The sequence below is a fragment of the Balaenoptera acutorostrata genome, chromosome 5, assembly GCF_949987535.1.
Source record: "Balaenoptera acutorostrata chromosome 5, mBalAcu1.1, whole genome shotgun sequence".
Taxonomy (NCBI): Eukaryota; Metazoa; Chordata; class Mammalia; order Artiodactyla; family Balaenopteridae; genus Balaenoptera; species Balaenoptera acutorostrata.
Window position 1 is genome coordinate 52,628,012 of NC_080068.1, and position 19,364 is coordinate 52,647,375.

A 19,364-nucleotide genomic window follows, 5' to 3' on the forward strand; every position below is an offset into this window, starting at 1 on the left:
GTCCTCAAGATGTGTGACAGGGAGCAAAGGAGAGTTCCTATCAGTGGCTCCGAAGAAAGAAAGTAAACACTCCCAACATGCACTGAGGCACAGGGAGTGGCTCAGGTTTCTAACACTTCCCTGCTGTAGCCAAAAGGAGTAATAATTAACAGTTTCTTGGGCTTGCTGTTCGTGGGCGGGGCACTGCCCGGCGCAAAGGGAGCCCCGCCCGGGCAGGAGCGTGTGTGCCCCTCCTCCCGCGCTTGTCTCCGACCCCAGCTCCACCTCCGGGACAGGTGAGCAAGCACTGACTCTCCAACGATGATCAGAGCTTGGAACTGAGCAGGGGAACAAACTCTCCGGAGCAGGTTCAGCTCAACAACTAAGGTAAAAATCTCCTATTCACAGTGTAGCAGGTGAAACATGGGGGTAGGGGAAACCAAAAACCCTATAATCCACTCCCTGAGGTCAAGTTGAGGGCAAGTTGTTAGAAAGCAAAATCCATAGGGAGCCAAGTTTGAAGGTGTGCATGTGTCAGAGCAGCCCGAAACCCGGAGGTATTTTCCTTTTGATTTTTTCAGAACGCCCTTTCCTGACCAAGGTAAGCGTATGGGGAGGGGGGAGGGGGGAGGGCAAAGAGGGGAGGGCTTGAAGGTAAGTGTGGCCACCAAACCCTCCTCCCTTTTCTGACAGATGTGGAACTCAAGTTCTTCACCCGGAATTGTGGTTTGCCTGGAAAAGATACTAGACTCCTGTATGACTTCCCCCTTTCCCTCAGTACCCTTATGGTTACAATGTTACATTCAACCAGCAGACTTGAAAGGTCTTTTTAATTGCGGTTCAGCTAAACTTTTATTATTTTCCACAAATCAACAGAGATTTCTCACACACACACACACACACACACAAAATTGAAAAGGATTTCTGATATAATTTAAGACTGCCCCAAACAATGAAAGGATAATCATAATTAAATGAGAGTCCATGAGTTAAGGGTCCAATTCTGAAGCAAGAGAGCTACAGGTTCAAATCTTGGCTTTGCCTCTTACTGGTTTGTCCCATAGCAAGTTACTTAACCCAGCCAAACCTCAGTTTGTCATCTATAAAATAAGCATCATAACAGGATCTGCCAATAGGGCTTTGATGGGAATTAAAACACTTAGCAAGCCTTCTATAAATAGTTATACATAGTGCCTCCAATTAGCATTAAGCAATTTGCAGCTCTGCCAAAGGGTCCATGTCAAGGACGGTGAGTGAGCTAGTGAGACCAGACAGTATGGGGGTACTGCAGTTGAACTGGTTTCCGGTGAGTGGGTCCAGGACACGTAAGCTGATGGCAAGTGGGCAAAGCATGACCTCTGAGTAGCAATGAAATTATCTGGCTTCTTGCCACTTTTCCAATAGAGTATGTGGTGGCAAATTCAAACTTTTTGCTACTCAATGATTTTTACTTTGGAGAAGTCTCACTTATATGAATCTGTTATTTCTAACAAGAAACAATAATTTCATAGTAGGAGAGAAACACTCAACCCCATGTTGTAGAACCCATCAATTTTGAGTTTTATTTATGAGAGAGACTGCCCCTGAATAACTTTGATAAAATTAGACCATATAGTTCATGTTCTTACATTGTAGCACATATTGTATTGTTTGTATTAAAGTGATATGGACTTTTATTTGTGTTTACGGAAAAGAAACATAAACGAATGATACCTGTGTTTGCTGGTCTTTACCACTTAAATTATAGGGAAGTGAAATTACTTTATGAATTTTTCTTTAAAGGGTATTTTGGTTAATGTTGCTGGTGGTTTTATTAATGTGGATAACTTTGAGGAAGAAATAAACTTAGTAGGTGTGACTAGCAAAGTATTTCCAATTATGACATTTTATCTTTTTATTTTATTAATATAAAACAGTTAAATGCTTTGCAGTTGATCCTAGCTTAATATTATCATTGTTTTAATGGATTCAAATTGCAGAGTTGAAAATCTGCAATGTATGTACTGTGTTTTCATTTTGTTGTTTGAGGTTTTTTTTGTTTTGGGGTGTTTTTTTGTTTTTAGAGCTAGAGGGAACTTTTTTTTCTTCCAGTTTTATTGAGATATAATTGACATACAGCACTGTATGAGTTTAAGGTGTACAGTGCAATGATTTGACTTACATACATCATGAAATGATGACCACAATAAGTTTAGTGAGCATACATCATCTCACATAGATACAAAGTTAAAGAAACAGAAAAACAAATTTTTACTTGTGATGAAAATTCTTAGGATTTACTTTTTAACAACTTTCATATACAACATACAGCAGTGTTAATTATATTTATCATTTTGTACATTACATCCCTGGTACTTATTTATCTTATAATTGGAAGTGTTACCTTTTGACTACCTTCATCCAGTTCCCCCTCCCGCCCACCCTTATAATGGGATAGTGACTGGAGAATTGGAGATAGAATTCTAAAGCCAACTAAACTGAACTGTACTATTATATTGTCCTCCGGGGCTTGATTGAGTTTAGTGTAGTTTAACTAAAAACTTATAAAATAATCCAATCTATTTAGAATAAATTATAGTATCAGTGTTTACTAAATAGTTTTCAAAGAGGAAATATGCCTTTATGCTGAATAAATATTGTTAGAATTTAAACAAGTTATCAATATTTGATTTTTTTTTTCCACACACACACACTGTATTTTATTTTTACAAGAGATAGATAGACTGACACCAAGCATTGTACATGGATGACCACAACAAAAGCAACAATGATTGCAATTACCAAACATGAAACACACTTATACTATGTCATAACATTGACATTCAGTCTAGTAATCCTCCACTGTAACAGCTCCTTTACTTTGCAGTGAAAATTGATTTGTATATTCTTTTCCTCTGAGTCCTTGTGGGATTTTTTTTTTTTAATTCAGACAGAAAGTCACAAAAATTATACTCATCCTCATCAGTTCACTCAGTCCCATGTAATTAATTTCTTTTTTTTCATCTTGATCTTTTGTTAGCACTTTTATGAGTTCATCAGTTTTTCATTAGAGTTCTGAAAATGCTTATTCATTCAGTTCAGCAGTACAGTCAGTTACCAGAAACCTGTACTTGTCAGAGTCTTTTCCATGAATTTCTTGAAGATGAAACTCTTTTATAGGAACATATTTGCAAAATCATCAGAGTACACCCAGAACTGTCTGTAAATGACAAAAGACTTAAAAATGACCATGGTTAAAGATTTGATGAAAGTTCATAATAATGCAGTTGACAAGAAAATTAGTTATTTCTGAGATATACATTTTAAAGTAATAACTAGGATTATTACTTATAACATTATACCAGAACATATAAGATTTTTAGAAATTTCATGTAATGTCTGAAACATTTATATTAACATATTTCCATACATATTTCCATACAAATACAAATATAAGATTTTTAGAAATTTCATGTAATGTCTGAAACATTTATATTAACATATTTCCATACATATTTCCATACAAATACAAATATAAGATTTTTAGAAATTTCATGTAATGTCTGAAACATTTATATTAACATATTTCCATACATATTTCCATACAAATACAAATATAAGATTTTTAGAAATTTCATGTAATGTCTGAAACATTTATATTAACATATTTCCATACATATTTCCATACAAATACAAATATAAGATTTTTAGAAATTTCATGTAATGTCTGAAACATTTATATTAACATATTTCCATACATATTTCCATACAAATACAAATATAAGATTTTTAGAAATTTCATGTAATGTCTGAAACATTTATATTAACATATTTCCATACATATTTCCATACAAATACAAATATAAGATTTTTAGAAATTTCATGTAATGTCTGAAACATTTATATTAACATATCTCCATACATATTTCCATACAAATACAAATATAAGATTTTTAGAAATTTCATGTAATGTCTGAAACATTTATATTAACATATCTCCATACATATTTCCATACAAATACAAATATAAGATTTTTAGAAATTTCATGTAATGTCTGAAACATTTATATTAAAATATTTCCATACATATTTCCATACAAATACAAATATAAGATTTTTAGAAATTTCATGTACTGTCTGAAACATTTATATTAACATATTTCCATACATATTTCCATACAAATACAAATATAAGATTTTTAGAAATTTCATGTAATGTCTGAAACATTTATATTAACATATTTCCATACAAATAACCCAATGAAAGTTTAGTATTAGTTGTTTTGTTTGTTTTTTTATACTGCAGGTTCTTATTAGGCATCAGTTTTATACACATCAGTGTATACATGTCAATCCCAATCGCCCAATTCAGCACATCACCATCCCCACCTCATCGCAGTTTTCCCCCCTTGGTGTCCATATGTCCATTCTCTACATCTGTGTCTCAACTTCTGCCCTGCAAACTGGCTCATCTGTACCATTTTTCTACGTTCCACATACATGCATTAACATACGATATTTGTTTTTCTCTTTCTGACTTACTTCACTCTGTATGACAGTCTCTAGATCCATCCACTTCTCAACAAATGACTCAATTTCGTTCCTTTTTATGGCTGAATAATATTCCATCGTATATATGTACCACAACTTCTTTATCCATTCGTCTGTTGATGGGCATTTAGGTTGCTTCCATGACCTGGCTATTGTAAATAGTGCTGCAATGAACATTCGGGTGCACGTGTCTTTTTGAATTACGGTTTTCTCTGGGTATATGCCCAGTAGTGGGATTGCTGGGTCATATGGTAATTCTATTTTTAGTTTTTTAAGGAACCTCCATATTGTTCTCCATAGTGGCTGTATCAATTTACATTCCCACCAACAGTGCAAGAGGGTTCCCTTTTCTCCACACCCTCTCCAGCATTTGTTGTTTGTAGATTTTCTGATGATGCCCATTCTAACAGGAGTGAGGTGATACCTCATTGTAGTTTTGATTTGCATTTCTCTAATAATTAGTGATGTTGAGCATCTTTTCATGTGCTTCGTGGCCGTCTGTATGTCTTCTTTGGAGAAATGTCTATTTAGGTCTTCTGCCCATTTTTGGATTGGGGTGTTTGTTTCTTTGATATTGAGCTGAATGAGCTGTTTATATATTTTGGAGATTAATCCTTTGTCCGTTGATTCATTTGCAAATATTTTCTCCCATTCTGAGGGTTGTCTTTTCGTCTTGTTTATGGTTTCCTTTGCTGTGCAAAAGCTTTGAAGTTTCATTAGGTCCCACTTGTTTATTTTTGTTTTTATTTCCATTACTCTAGGAGGTGGATCGAAAAAGATCTTGCTGTGATTTATGTCAAAGAGTGTTCTTCCTATGTTTTCCTCTAAGAGTTTTATAGTGTCCAGTCTTATATTTAGGTCTCTAATCCATTTTGAGTTTATTTTTGTGTATGGTGTTAGGGAGTATTCTAATTTCATTCTTTTACATGTGGCTGTCCAGTTTTCCCAGCACCACTTATTGAAGAGACTGTCTTTTCTCCATTGTATATCTTTGCCTCCTTTGTCATAGATTAGTTGACCATAGGTGCGTGGGTTAATCTCTGGGCTTTCTATCTTGTTCCATTGATCTATGTTTCTGTTTTTGTGCCAGTACCATATTGTCTTGATTACTGTAGCTTTGTAGTATAGTCTGAAGTCAGGGAGTCTGATTCCTCCAGCTCCATTTTTTTGCCTCAAGACTGCTTTGGCTATTCGGGGTCTTTTGTGTCTCCATACAAATTTTAAGATGATTTGTTCTAGCTCCGTAAAAAATGCCATTGGTAATTTGATAGGGATTGCATTGAATCTGTAGATTGCTTTGGGTAGTATACTCATTTTCACAATGTTGATTCTTCCAATCCAAGAACATGGTATATCTCTCCATCTGTTGGTATCATCTTTAATTTCTTTCATCAGTGTCTTATAGTTTTCTGCATACAGGTCTTTTGTCTCCCTAGGTAGGTTTATTCCTAGGTATTTTATTCTTTTTGTTGCAATGGTAAATGGGAGTGTTTCCATAATTTCTCTTTCAGATTTTTCATCATTAGTGTATAGGAATGCAAGAGATTTCTGTGCATTAATTTTGTAACCTGCAACTTTACCATATTCATTAATTAGCTCTAGCAGTTTTCTGGTGGCAGTTTTAGGATTCTCTATGTATAGTATCATGTCATCCGCAAACAGTGACAGTTTTACTTCTTCTTTTCCAATTTGTATTCCTTTTATTTCTTTTTCTTCTCTGATTGCCGTGGCTAGGACTTCCAGAACTATGTTGAATAATAGTGGTGAGAGTGGACATCCTTGTCTCGTTCCTGATCTTAGAGGAAATGCTTTCAGTTTTTCACCATTGAGAATGATGTTTGCTGTGGGTTTGTCATATATGGCCTTTATTATGTTGAGGTAGGTTCCCTCTATGCCCACTTTCTGGAGAGTTTTTATCAGAAATGGGTGTTGAATTTTGTCAAAAGCTTTTTCTGCATCTATTGAGATGATCATATGGTTTTTCTTCTTCAATTTGTTAATATGGTGTATCACATTGATTGATTTGCGTATATTGAAGAATCCTTGCATCCCTGGGATAAATCCCACTTGATCGTGGTGTATGATCCTTTTAATGTGTTGTTGGATTCTGTTTGCTAGTATTTTGTTGAGGATTTTTGCATCTATATTCATCAGTGATATTGGTCTGTAATTTTCTTTTTTTGTAGTGTCTTTGTCTGGTTTTGGTATCAGGGTGATGGTGGCCTCATAGAATGAGTTTGGGAGAGTTCCTTCCTCTGCAATTTTTTGGAAGAGTTTGAGAAGGATGGGTGTTAGCTCTTCTCTAAATGTTTGATAGAATTCACCTGTGAAGCCATCTGGTCCTGGACTTTTGTTTGTTGGAAGATTTTTAATCACAGTTTCAATTTCATTACTTGTGATTGGTCTGTTGATATTTTCTGTTTCTTCCTGGTTCAGTCTTGGAAGGTTATACCTTTCTAAGAATTTGTCCATTTCTTCCAGGTTGTCCATTTTATTGGCATAAAGTTGCTTGTAGTAGTCTCTTAGGATGTTTTGTATTTCTGCGGTGTCTGTTGTAACTTCTCCTTTTTCATTTCTGATTTTATTGATTTGAGTCCTCTCCCTCTTTTTCTTGATGAGTCTGGCTAATGGCTTATCAATTTTGTTTATCTTCTCAAAGAACCAACTTTTAGTTTTATTGATCTTTGCTATTGTTTTCTTTGTTTCTATTTCATTTATTTCTGCTCTGATCTTTATGATTTCTTTCCTTCTGCTAACTTTGGGTTTTGTTTGTTCTTCTTTCTCTAGCTTCTTTAGGTGTAAGGTTAGATTGTTTACTTGAGATTTTTCTTGTTTCTTTAGGTAGGCTTGTATAGCTATAAACTTCCCTCTTAGAACCGCTTTTGCTGCATCCCATAGGTTTTGGGTCGTCGTGTTTTCATTGTCATTTGTCTCTAGGTATTTTTTTATTTCCTGTTTGATTTCTTCAGTGATCTCTTGGTTATTTAGTAACGTATTGTTTAGCCTCCATGTGTTTGTCTTTTTTACGTTTTTTTCCCTGTAATTCATTTCTAATCTCATAGCGTTGTGGTCAGAAAAGATGCTTGATATGATTTCAATTTTCTTAAATTTACTGAGGCTTGATTTGTGACCCAAGATGTGATCTATCCTGGAGAATGTTCCGTGTGCACTTGAGAAGAACGTGTAATCTGCCGTTTTTGGATGGAATGTCCTATATATATCAATTAAATCTATCTGGTCTATTGTGTCATTTAAAGCTTCTGTTTCCTTATTTATTTTCATTTTGGATGATCTGTCCATTGGTGTAAGTGAGGTGTTAAAGTCCCCCACTATTATTGTGTTACTGTCGATTTCCTCTTTTATAGCTGTTAGCAGTTGCCTTATGTATTGAGGTGCTCCTATGTTGGGTGCATATATATTTATAATTGTTATATCTTCTTCTTGGATTGATCCCTGGATCATTATGTAGTGTCCTTCCTTGTCTCTTGTAACATTCTTTATTTTAAAGTCTATTTTATCTGATATGAGTATAGCTACTCCAGCTTTCTTTTGATTTCCATTTGCATGGAATATCTTTTTCCATCCCCTCACTTTCAGTCTGTATGTGTCCCTAGGTCTGAAGTGGGTCTCTTGTAGACAGCATATATATGGGTCTTGTTTTTGTATCCATTCAGCCAGTCTATGTCTTTTGGTTGGGGCATTTAATCCATTCACGTTTAAGGTAATTATCGATATGTATGTTCCTATGACCATTTTCTTAATTGTTTTGGGTTTGTTTTTGTAGGTCCTTTTCTTCTCTTGTGTTTCCCACTTAGAGAAGTTCCTTTAGCATTTGTTGTAGAGCTGGTTTGGTGGTGCTGAATTCTCTTAGCTTTTGCTTGTCTGTAAAGCTTTTGATTTCTCCATCAAATCTAAATGAGATCCTTGCTGGGTAGAGTAATCTTGGTTGTAGGTTCTTCCCTTTCATCACTTTAAGTATTTCATGCCACTCCCTTCTGGCTTGCAGAGTTTCTGCTGAGAAATCAGCTGTTAACCTTATGGGGGTTCCCTTGTATGTTATTTGTCGTTTTTCCCTTGCTGCTTTCAATAATTTTTCTTTGTCTTTAATTTTTGCCACTTTGATTACTATGTGTCTCGGCGTGTTTCTCCTTGGGTTTATTCTGTATGGGACTCTCTGCGCTTCCTGGACTTGGGTGGCTATTTCCTTTCCCATGTTAGGGAAGTTTTCGATTATAATCTCTTCAAATATTTTCTCTGGTCCTTTCTCTCTCTCTTCTCCTTCTGGGACCCCTATAATGCGAATGTTGTTGCGTTTAATGTTGCCCCAGAGGTCTCTTAGGCTGTCTTCATTTCTTTTTATTCTTTTTTCTTTAGTCTGTTCCGCAGCAGTGAATTCCACCATTCTGTCTTCCAGGTCACTTATCCGTTCTTCTGCCTCAGTTATTCTGCTATTGATTCCTTCTAGTGTAGTTTTCATTTCAGTTATTGTATTGGTCATCTCTGTTTGTTTGTTCTTTAATTCTTCTAGGTCTTTGTTAATCATTTCTTGCATCTTCTCAATCTTTGCCTCCATTCTTATTCCGAGGTCCTGGATCATCTTCACTATCATTATTCTGAATTCTTTTTCTGGAAGGTTGCCTATCTCCACTTCATTTAGTTGTTTTTCTGGGGTTTTTTCTTGTTCCTTCATCTGGTACATAGCCCTCTGCCTTTTCATCTTCTCTGTCTTTCTGTAACTGTGGTTTTTGGTCCACAGGCTGCAGGATTGTAGTTTTTCTTGCTTCTGTTGTCTGCCCTCTGGTGGTTGAGGCTATCTAAGAGGCTTGATGGGAGGCTCTGGTGGTGGGTAGAGCTGACTGTTGCTGTGGCGGTCAGAGCTCAGTAAAACCTTAATCCACTTGACTGTTGATGGGTGGGGCTGGGTTCCCTCCCTGTTGCTGTGGCGATCAGAGCCCAGTAAAACCTTAATCCACTTGACTGTTGATGGGTGGGGCTGGGTTCCCTCCCTGTTGGTTGTTTTGCCTGAGGCAACCCAACACTGGAGCCTACCCGTGCTCTTTGGTGGGGTTAATGGCAGACTCTGGGAGGGCTCACGCCAAGGAGAACTTCCCAGGACCTCTGCTGCCAGTGTCCTTATCCCCACGGTGAAACAGAGCCACCACTCGCCTCTGCAGGAGACCCCCCAACACCAGCAGGTACGTCTGGTTCAGTCTCCCCCAGGGTCACTGCTCCTTCCCCTGGGTCCCGATGCACACATTACTTTGTGTGTGCCCTCCAAGAGTGGGGTCTCTGTTTCCCCCAGTCCTGTCACAGTCCTGCAATCAATTCCCACTAGACTTCAAAGTCTGATTCTCTAGGAATTCCTCCTCCCTTTGCCGGACCCCCAGGTTGGGAAGCCTGAGGTGGGGCTCCGAACCTTCACTCCAGTGGGTGGACTTCTGTGGTATAAGTGTTCGCCAGTCTGTGAGTCACCCACCCAGCAGTTATGGGATTTGATTTTACTCTGATTGAGCCCCTCCTACCGTCTCACTGTGGCTTCTCCTCTGTCCTTGGACGTGGGGTGTCCTCCTTGGTGAAGTCCAGGGTCTTCCTGTCAATGATTGTCCAGCAGCCAGTTGTGATTCTGGTGCTCTCGCAAGAGGGAGTGAGAGCACGTCCTTCTACTCTGCCATCTTGGTTAATCTCCAATATTTGATTTTTGTATTCCTTAATAGGCATATATCTAAATAATAAACATTAGCCCCAACTGAGATAATTCCATTAACCATATTTGAGAATAATTTGAGATTTATTTATTTAACCACATAACCAGTTATAAATCTTCCTAAAGTCTATTTTAGTATACAAATGTTTTTCTACTATTTCTAATGCTTATAAAATTTTCTGATAAACTATTAAATGTTTTGGTCAGTCAGAAGAGATAGAAGTAACCAGCAGTGATTAAGAAAAAATTAACTTTTCTGGTTACATTTAAAATAGTATAACATATATGTAATATGTCTTTTTAACGTGTAATTCAAGGTTTCATATTTGATACTTGCTTTAACTTCCTAAAGTAAGATGCATCCTATACCTTTCATCAGCATAGAAATCTAGTGCTAATAGTCAATTTACTTGTACAGATTCTTTGGTTACAATGCAGACAGGGAATTTAGGATTGTTAGAGATACATGGGCTTCATATAAAAGTTTAGATTTTTAAAAATAGTCAAGTAAAGGTCAATTGAAAATACAACCTCTGAGACAGAACTTCTTTTGAATGTTCTCTCTTTCATTAGAGTCTAGGGTTAGAGAAGGTTGGATCTGTTGGAAAAAAATTAGTCTTTTAAAGCTATCAAGTAGAGTGATTTCATCATTTCATAACATCGTCTCAAGTACCAAACGAACCAATACTCCTGCTTTCAGTAGTTGAACATGAAGGTGTCTCTCTCTTAAGAGATGAGGGTGTGTTATCTTAGTAGCTGAGATGGTTGAAGGACAGCGCCATCATTATCCCAGAGTCTAGGAAATGGAGCTCAAGAGGAGGGCTGATTCTTTTGCAGCCGACAGATGAACAGGAAAAACTGAGCCATGGCCCCTGTGAAGTCAACCTTAGGATTTCCTCTTGGAAACCCAGATGAAGCAGAGACTCTTGAGCTGTGCCACAGAAGCAATTCCAGAAGAAGCCATCGGCAGATGGAGTAGCTCCTTCCCAGACTGAGTGGTGGCGAGATGCCTTGAGTCCTGAATGGCTTCCAACTAGCTCGCTTCTCCTACTGCTCCTGCTTTTCTCACCTCCCTGAGGGCAATCCGGGGAGAATGGAGCACAGGGCATTAGCGCCATGTAAATATGCAATAGCATACTAAAGGTTTGGCATTTCAAATTAGATTCCACTGGACTGACGGTGATGGTAGACTCACATAGAAGCCTGGTTGTTTGATATTCATCCTGTTTATCCCGTCTTAAATTCAAGCACTGTACTACATTTTTGTTTGTATCTCAAAACAAACATTCCCTAACTGCAATCAATATCACTTAATAAAGTGATAGTGATTATAGTCCAACGCTCAACTTTTACCATCTTTGCAAATGACACACATTCTTTAGAAAAAATATGGAGCCAAATATTTACCAGAAACCATACTTTTCTTGACTCTTTTCCTGTTTTCTAAGAATTGGATAACAGTTAGAATTATAGATGTTTTGTCTTGCTTCCTTGAAGTTATGTAATTGTATACGGGTCTACTCTTCTCTTCTACAAGGTTCCACGTCAGAGCTTAGAGAAAACAGCTTTATTTTAGAGGTAAATACATATTTGTAACTTTCTGCTGCTTCTTCAGGCCAAAATAATAACTAAAACAAAACCCACCATGCATACAGCCTTTAATCTTAATTCACAATTGAAATACACACTCGCTATTCTAATGTTATACTCTCTGCTCTTTTTTCTTTTTTTGGAATTTTTATGGTGTGTGTTATTAAGATATGTTCCTCGTATATGACTTAGAAAGTACATATGAAATCAAAAAGAAAATAATTATCACTTAATTTCATAGCTCTCAATTTTACTGTTAATATTTTTGTACATCTCTCCACATCTTGAATATACAGATATTCATAATTTTATATATGTCTTCTCTACATACTTGCATATATACATTCACTCTAGGAGATACAAAAATGAAATGAGCAATCATCCTGTTCTAAAGGAAATCAGGTAAAATAAAATATGATTAGGGAGAGAAAGTAGTAAGTAATTAGAAAGCTGCAGATATTTTGCTATCAAAGTTCAAAGGCAGGAGAAATTCTCTTTGGCTGGAGGACCCAAGGAAATTAGCACATGTATTTTTTTTGGTTCATTGTAAAATCATGACCACTTTGACACTTCCTGCATGCAGGGGCCTCAGGAATCAGGAGCTGCAGATACAGATGCAGGCTACACTTCCTGGCTAGCACAGCACCAGCACAGAGAGGGAGCTCATGAGTATTTGTTGATATACAAAGGGGGGAGCCAAGTTTCCCACTTTTAAACAAGCAACCATTTAATTAATCCATCATTGGACCAAGGAAGGTACTTTAAATGACCGGCCCTTTTGAGTTAACTGGGCTTCACCTCCCATCCTCTGGCCTCATTCTGGCCAGTCCAGGCAAGCCCACATCTAGGCAGGATGCAGAGCAGGAAGAGGTGAACCACTGATGCTCTCAGATGCTCTCTGTCCTCAGCGTTGCCCAAATACTGGTGCTGACTTATTCTGCTTTCTCAGGTTCCTGAACCCTGCTGCCTGCTCAGACTGATTCTATCTTCCTGGTCTTCTCTCTTCCCTGTTGAGCCTCCAAGGTCTGTTTCAGCCTAGACCTGCCTAGTACTTCTAGGACTGTTTCTTTCTCCAGGATTTAATTACTTGCCTATTTAATTCCATATCTCTTGAGCTCTACTCTGTCTGGACATAATTAAAAAATAAATAGCCAAACATTAAATAAGTGATCTTATTTCATACACAATCTAAGTAATAAGCTCTGGCCCCAGGATGGGAGAGCCCTGTATGGTTATCCCTCCCAGTAAAGTATATAGATTTTTAACAACTACCTTCCTCCTCAAGTCATAGTTTGTTCTGTTCTACCAAAATAATTGTGAACATTCAAAGTAAGACCCTTAGGCTTCTAGACCCGTAATTTTTCTTTTGTTAATAAATCTTTCTGCTAGTCATAACCTCTGGTTATCCTCTTCTTAAGCCTTTTGAGGTAACTAGCTCAGACTCTTAAATTTACCAAGTCTTTATAACTTAGAGGATATTCACAAAGGCATTACCAGATTTTACTTTGCAGTGAATCATGGTTAATGGGAATGGAAAAGGGAAACTATTGGAATTCATAGATCTATTTCTCACTTCAGCAATTAATAATAAAATGGGACTTTTACTAAATCACATTTTTACCTTTCAGGTATTTCAGTTGTTTGAATATTTTGCTTAGCCAGCTTTTGGATTCAGACATGGTCAATATTATTTCCTATTCAATTAGCATATACTGCTTATGAAGAAAAATTTTATCCTATTTTCGTTTTTCTTTCATAATTTCCATTCAACTGTCCTTATTTCTAGGGTCAGAGAATAATGTAAGGGCTTTTGAAATTTTTTTTTTAATTAATTAATTAATTAATTTTTGGCTGCACTGGGTATTCCTTGCTGTGCACAGGCTTTCTCTAGTTGTGGTGAGCAGGGACTACTCTTCGTTGTGGTGTGCAGGCTTCTCATTACGGTGGCATCTCTTTTTTCAGAGCACAGGCTCTAGGCGCTCGGGCTTCAGTAGTTGTGGCACGTGGGCTCAGTAGTTGTGGCTCACGGGCTCTAAAGCACAGGCTCAGTAGTTGTGGTGCATGGGCTTAGTTGCTCCATGGCATGTGGGATCTTCCCGGACCAGGGCTCGAACCTGTGTCCCCTGCATTGGCGGGTGGATTCTTAGCCACCAGGGAAGTCCCAGGGCTTTTGAAATTGTTTAATCACATCTTCTGAAGCTAGCTATGATTTGCTTCAGCATAGATCATGAGTTTGACAATATAATTACATAGCGATTTTTGCTATCTTTAATGATACCTTAGCTAATTTTTTTTGTGAACACAAATAGAATGGAGCCAATCAGAAAGCCACTGCCATGATTCTTCAGCCCATCACTGTCAATTTGCACTTTGTGCTTCTTCAGTTCAAAATATCCCCGACTTCTAGTCCCAGCTAAAATATCATATTAACTATGAGGTCAAGAAAAGTTTTATTAATAGTAATTAGTCCTTTGGGTCACAGCTACAATTTGACATTTAGTCAGTCACTCAACAAATATTAATTAAATCCCTTCCATGTTCTAGGCAAAATTCTAAGAACTGGATGTACACAGGTAAACAAACAAACAAACAAAAAAGCCCACATCCTAAACAGTTCATGTTGTAGTTGGGGAATACAGACAATGTAAATAAATAAGATCCTTTCAGATACTGATGTGTACCTAGATGAAAATAATGTGATAATGACTGGCTGAGACTTACTTAGGGAAAATCTCTGAGAAAAGAGACCCAGGGACCGAGATCCGCATGATGGGAAACAGGCAGCCACGTGAAGGTCTGAGGTAAGGTGCTCCAAGTAGGAGGGGCAGCAAGTTCAAATCCCTGAGGCAGGAATGAGCTTAGGGAGTGACTGAAAACCAGAAAGAAGGCCAATGTATTGATAGATGAAATGTAATCAATGAGGGAAATAATGAAGGGAATGAATACTGAACAGATTGACAGGATCTTGGGGGTCATCATAAGGTTATATTTTATTCTAGTTCATTCTTGGAAGTCTTTGCAATGTTTTAATCATGAAATAACAAGATCTAATTTGCTCTTTGAAATTATCATCCTGGATGCCATGTGGAGAATGGAATATGGGTCACGATGTGGGTGCAGGGAAACCAGTCAGGAGGCTGATGCAATAATCCAAGAGAAAGATGGTGGTGGGTTGGCTCAGAGTGGTAGCATTGGAAACAGAAGCTTTGGAGTTACCTATTGGAGGTACCAATAGGACTTACTTTCAGATTGGAATCTAGTTATGATGAAAGAGGAAAAAGTAAGACTGAGTTTTAGTTTTGGTGCCCAGTTGGGTAGATTGGAAAGAATTGTGGAGGAGGGAATTCTGGAGCATGCAAGAAAGTCAGTGATTCTGGTTTGGCCATGTTGACACTGAGATGCCTGATAGACATCCAAGTAGAGATAAAGTAGGTAGTGACATGAGTCTGGAGCTCAGCAGAGAGGCTGGGATGGAACTGGATTAGATTAACTGGAAGAAAGTGTAGTTAGAGAAAAGAGGATGGCTGAGGACAGACTATTAGAACTAGCCAGCATTTTATATAAAGGAGGAAGCAGTAGAGAAGACTAAAAAATTGAGACCTGTGAGAGCAAGGAAATAAAGTAAGGTTGTGTGATTGCTGTTTTGTCTCAAAAGTCTCCAAAAAAAGTGTTTCAGAAGGAGGGGACAACCAACTCTGTCAATTGCTGCTAAGAGGCAGAGAAAATGAGGAGAGAAAATGAACCACTTGGCAAGATATAGGGTGCTGGAATGTGGAAGGAGAGGTACAGGAGAAATAAAAGTATAGAAGTAAAGAATAGATGGTAAATAATGGTAAATAATTTGGATCCAGGAGGGAGAAGATTATGTTTGGGTAGCAAGGTGACCACCTGGGGGTGGTGGGGGGGTGGACCTCACTAGGGAGCATCAGTAACTCTTTTTGAGGATGATTCGAATGACAAAGTCTAGGGGAAAAACTCAGGTTTTAGAAGCAAGAACAAAGGCTATATAACCAAACAGCCCAGACCAAATCTTGTGACTGAGTAATTGGGATTTGTTGGGCTCTTGGAGCTTGCTGTGTCTCTGTCCCAAGGGAGCCTAAAATGCCCTTGTAGCTTCTGACCTATACAGTTAATTTGCCTGGTTGGCTAAGCTTCTGTCTCTTCTGTCATGAGTCCTCCACAAACCCCCTTCCAATGATGTGCTATCAAAGAGGATGACATTCCCAACTAGAGGGGCACCACTCTTTGAGCAAGAGGATATGAGTAGAAAATTAGATAAGGTGTAAATCAATCATGACAATACCAATGGACAGCAGAGAGCGGCATCACAGCAGTGTAGAACAGGTCATGGGGAGATAGAGACGATCCCACTTGAGCAGATACTAGAACCCGCAATGATGAGGGAAAGGGAAATAGTGAGAAGAGACTTGATGACACATGATTCCACTAGACTAGAAGCCCTGGTATTAAAGAAAGCTTCAATTTTGAGTTTGGAAATGTAGGTTTGGGTGAAACTGCAGAAAGCCTGAAGGTCAGGTTAAGAGACTTGAGCTATATTTGCTAAGAACGAGAGATCCCAAGAAGGTTTGTGAACAAGATGATGTGATGATCAAAATGGTAAAAGCATAAAGGGAAACTAGTCAAGCATTCAGCTAGACTATTACAGCTTGACTATTACAGGTTGAATATTACATTGTGCCTGTTGAGATGTGCTCATAGCTCACTGTAAGGAAAAACTATGCATCAGGATTTTGTGAGGATAGCTTTTCTTTATCTTTTTTCTTTCTTTCTCCCTTTCTTTCTTTCTTTCTTTTTTTTTTTTTGCTGGTATTCTCCTGGAGAAAGAAAACATAGAATGTCTTTCACACAGCTTATCCCAACCAAAATCAAAATGACCTGCTTCAGAAGGAAAAGGAGGAAATTCCTCCCCTTCTTTTTTAAAATAAAAAAATTGAGTTATTTGTAGTGAGGTGGATGGACCTAGAGTCTGTCATACAGAGTGAAGTAAGTCAGAAAGAGAAAAACAAATACCGTATGCTAACACATATATATGGAATCTAAGGAAAAAAAAAAAAGGTCATGAAGAACCTAGAGGCAGGACAGGAATAAAGATGCAGACATAGAGAATGGACTTGAGGGGAAGGGTAAGCTGGGACAAAGTGAGAGAGTGGCATGGACATATATACACTACCAAATGTAAAATAGATAGCTAGTGGGAAGCAACCGCATAGCACAGCAAGATCAGCTCTGTGCTTTGTGACCACCTAGAGGGGTGGGATAGGGAGGGTGGGAGGGAGGGAGATGCCAGAGGGAAGACATATGGGAACATATGTATACGTATAACTGATTCACTTTGTTATAAAGCAGAAACTAACACACCATTGTAAGGCAATTATACTCCAATAAAGATGTTAGAAGAAAAAAAACAGAACTTTTCTCTCTAGCCTACCTTTTTATCCTGGCTATAGCCCCTATGATTCTATAGGCTTGAAGCAATGATAATTAAATATTCTATTTCTGCAAAATGGAATGACTAGAAAATATTATATAAAATCTCTGGTCACACCCTAATGCCATTTATATGAAGACATAAAGGAGGTTATTACTCATGTCTGACCACAGTTTCCAGAGCCTGAAGGAGACTGGAAAGATGTTACTTCACACTTAATCAACCCTGCAAGTCAGAGCTTGATTTTGGCTGCCTGGTAACGTCAAGCTGTGTTTGTGAGATGGGACAGGGTTCAGTCAGTTTGAATTCAATTGCTGGAATAGAAGGAATATGTTCCCTTGCACAGAATCATACAGGAGAGAATTTCTTCTAGAAATACTCCAGAAACAGACTTACCAAACTTCCTGATCCTTCCTTGCCTTGGACCACAGTTTCTCTAGTTTTTCAGTTTACACAGTACATCTTCCTTTTTTCTGCACACCGCCAAACATTGCCCTAGGATTTCTTCTCTACTTTAGCTAGCTTGTATTATCATGTTGCCCCCCCAAAATTTCAATGATTGCAACATGCCTCTTTTTGGATCACATAAGCCTTTGGGAATTTAATATCTTTTTAAAGAAAATAACACTGAGCTGCTATATAAACAGAAGTTTAAAACTAAATGAATTTTTTTCACAAGTCAATTTTATTTTACAAATAAAATTTGTCAATTTTATTTACAAATATAACAGGGAGACAGGTAATTTTTTCTCAAAAGTATCTAGAAATTTTACTATAAGATATAAAATCAAGAAGGCTTCAGAAACATTATTTCAACTAGACGGAATTCCTCATGGGCCTTCTTTTTTTTCCTTTTTACACTTCTCAATAAAGCGTGAGCTCTGCACCAGGAAACAGCAACTTCCAACACCCTAAGCCCATCTATGCATTTATAGAGAGATGGAGCAGGAGGATAAATTTTAAATCACTAAAACCTGGTAGTATCGGAACTGTGGATAAATTGAAAAATGAAGAAAATTCTTAGCGTGTATTCCAAATCAGATAGTAAAAATTCAGAAATAGGACTCCTCATAAAGGGAGTTATGCCAGATTCAGACATACTGGATCCCTGCATCACTGGGAGCATGGCTAGTACAGCCGTGAACTGGGAAGTGATTATCAGCACATCTCTGGTCCAGGATTTCACTTATAAATTTACAAATCAGTAGCATTTATCATAGGCCAACATTGCAGTTTGTTTTGTCCTTTGTTAGAAATCTTGCTCCACCCCTGTCTGCCTTTCTCTCTCCCCTTCTCTATCACACAGCTGTCAGTCTCTTGAATGATTACCAAGGGGAAAACCGTATGTCAAGCTACGTATTTCTGGCTCATCTAGTACTTCTTCATATGCCCTCTTTATCATCTTTCTTTAGATGGTCAAAATTAAATTATATGTTCCTCTTCCTTTACTACTATTTTCCATAAATTATATGCAGAATATAATTTTCAGTTTAAAATGGGAAACATATCAAAAGAGAATAAAATAGATTTTTCTCAAAAGCATGTATTGAGTAATAAGAATGGAGTAAAACACCTAAACATCTTAAAGCTATATGGAGGCGGGGGAGGGGGTGGAAGGGGACGGGGAAAAAACAACACATTATTACTTGTTCCCAAAACAAATTATCCTGTGAATAACCATGAAAAGCAGGTTTAGAGGATGCCATTTAGAAACCCACTCAAAATGAGTTGTAGTTAGAACTCTGAACTTATCCTCAAAATTAATTCCCTTTGACATAGGAAAAAAATCTTTTAAAAGAATCTTAGAACAGACAAATTTATAGAAACTCAAACCCTTTTCAAGCTGCAAAAACAATTCTGGAAAGAAAAAAAAGAGGAAACCCTAAAGACATTCAGACCATGCTTCAAATTATTTGTTCCACTGCTTACTAAGTGAAATGGAAATAACACCCCTACTTTGCTGGCATGGTCTGAGGAGTAAATGAGATAACATCCATCAAATGGCCCACATTCAGAGTGTAAGATCCAGAGCAGGCACATGGTAAAAAGAAAACTCTCTTTCCTCCCGGCCCCCCCAACCCAACCCTCATGCCCATACAAAAAACACTACTT

The 19,364-nt window shown here is 37.7% G+C and overlaps 2 protein-coding genes across 3 annotated transcripts in view; one reads left to right on the top strand and one right to left on the bottom strand.

Moving 5' to 3' along the window:
* The first annotated feature begins 280 nt into the window (after positions 1–280).
* The window catches only part of RASSF6 (Ras association domain family member 6), a 68,343-nt gene continuing 49,259 nt past the window's right edge, over positions 281–19,364 (top strand). For both annotated transcript variants that reach the window (XM_057547031.1, XM_007179845.2), the window contains exon 1: positions 281–366. The gene's annotated coding sequence lies outside the window, so the exon portion shown is untranslated. The remainder of the gene's footprint in view (positions 367–19,364) is intronic.
* LOC103007378 (alpha-fetoprotein-like) overlaps positions 9,813–19,364 on the bottom strand; it is a 100,894-nt gene continuing 91,342 nt past the window's right edge. The window contains exon 16 of the transcript XR_009008392.1: positions 9,813–10,231. The gene's annotated coding sequence lies outside the window, so the exon portion shown is untranslated. The remainder of the gene's footprint in view (positions 10,232–19,364) is intronic.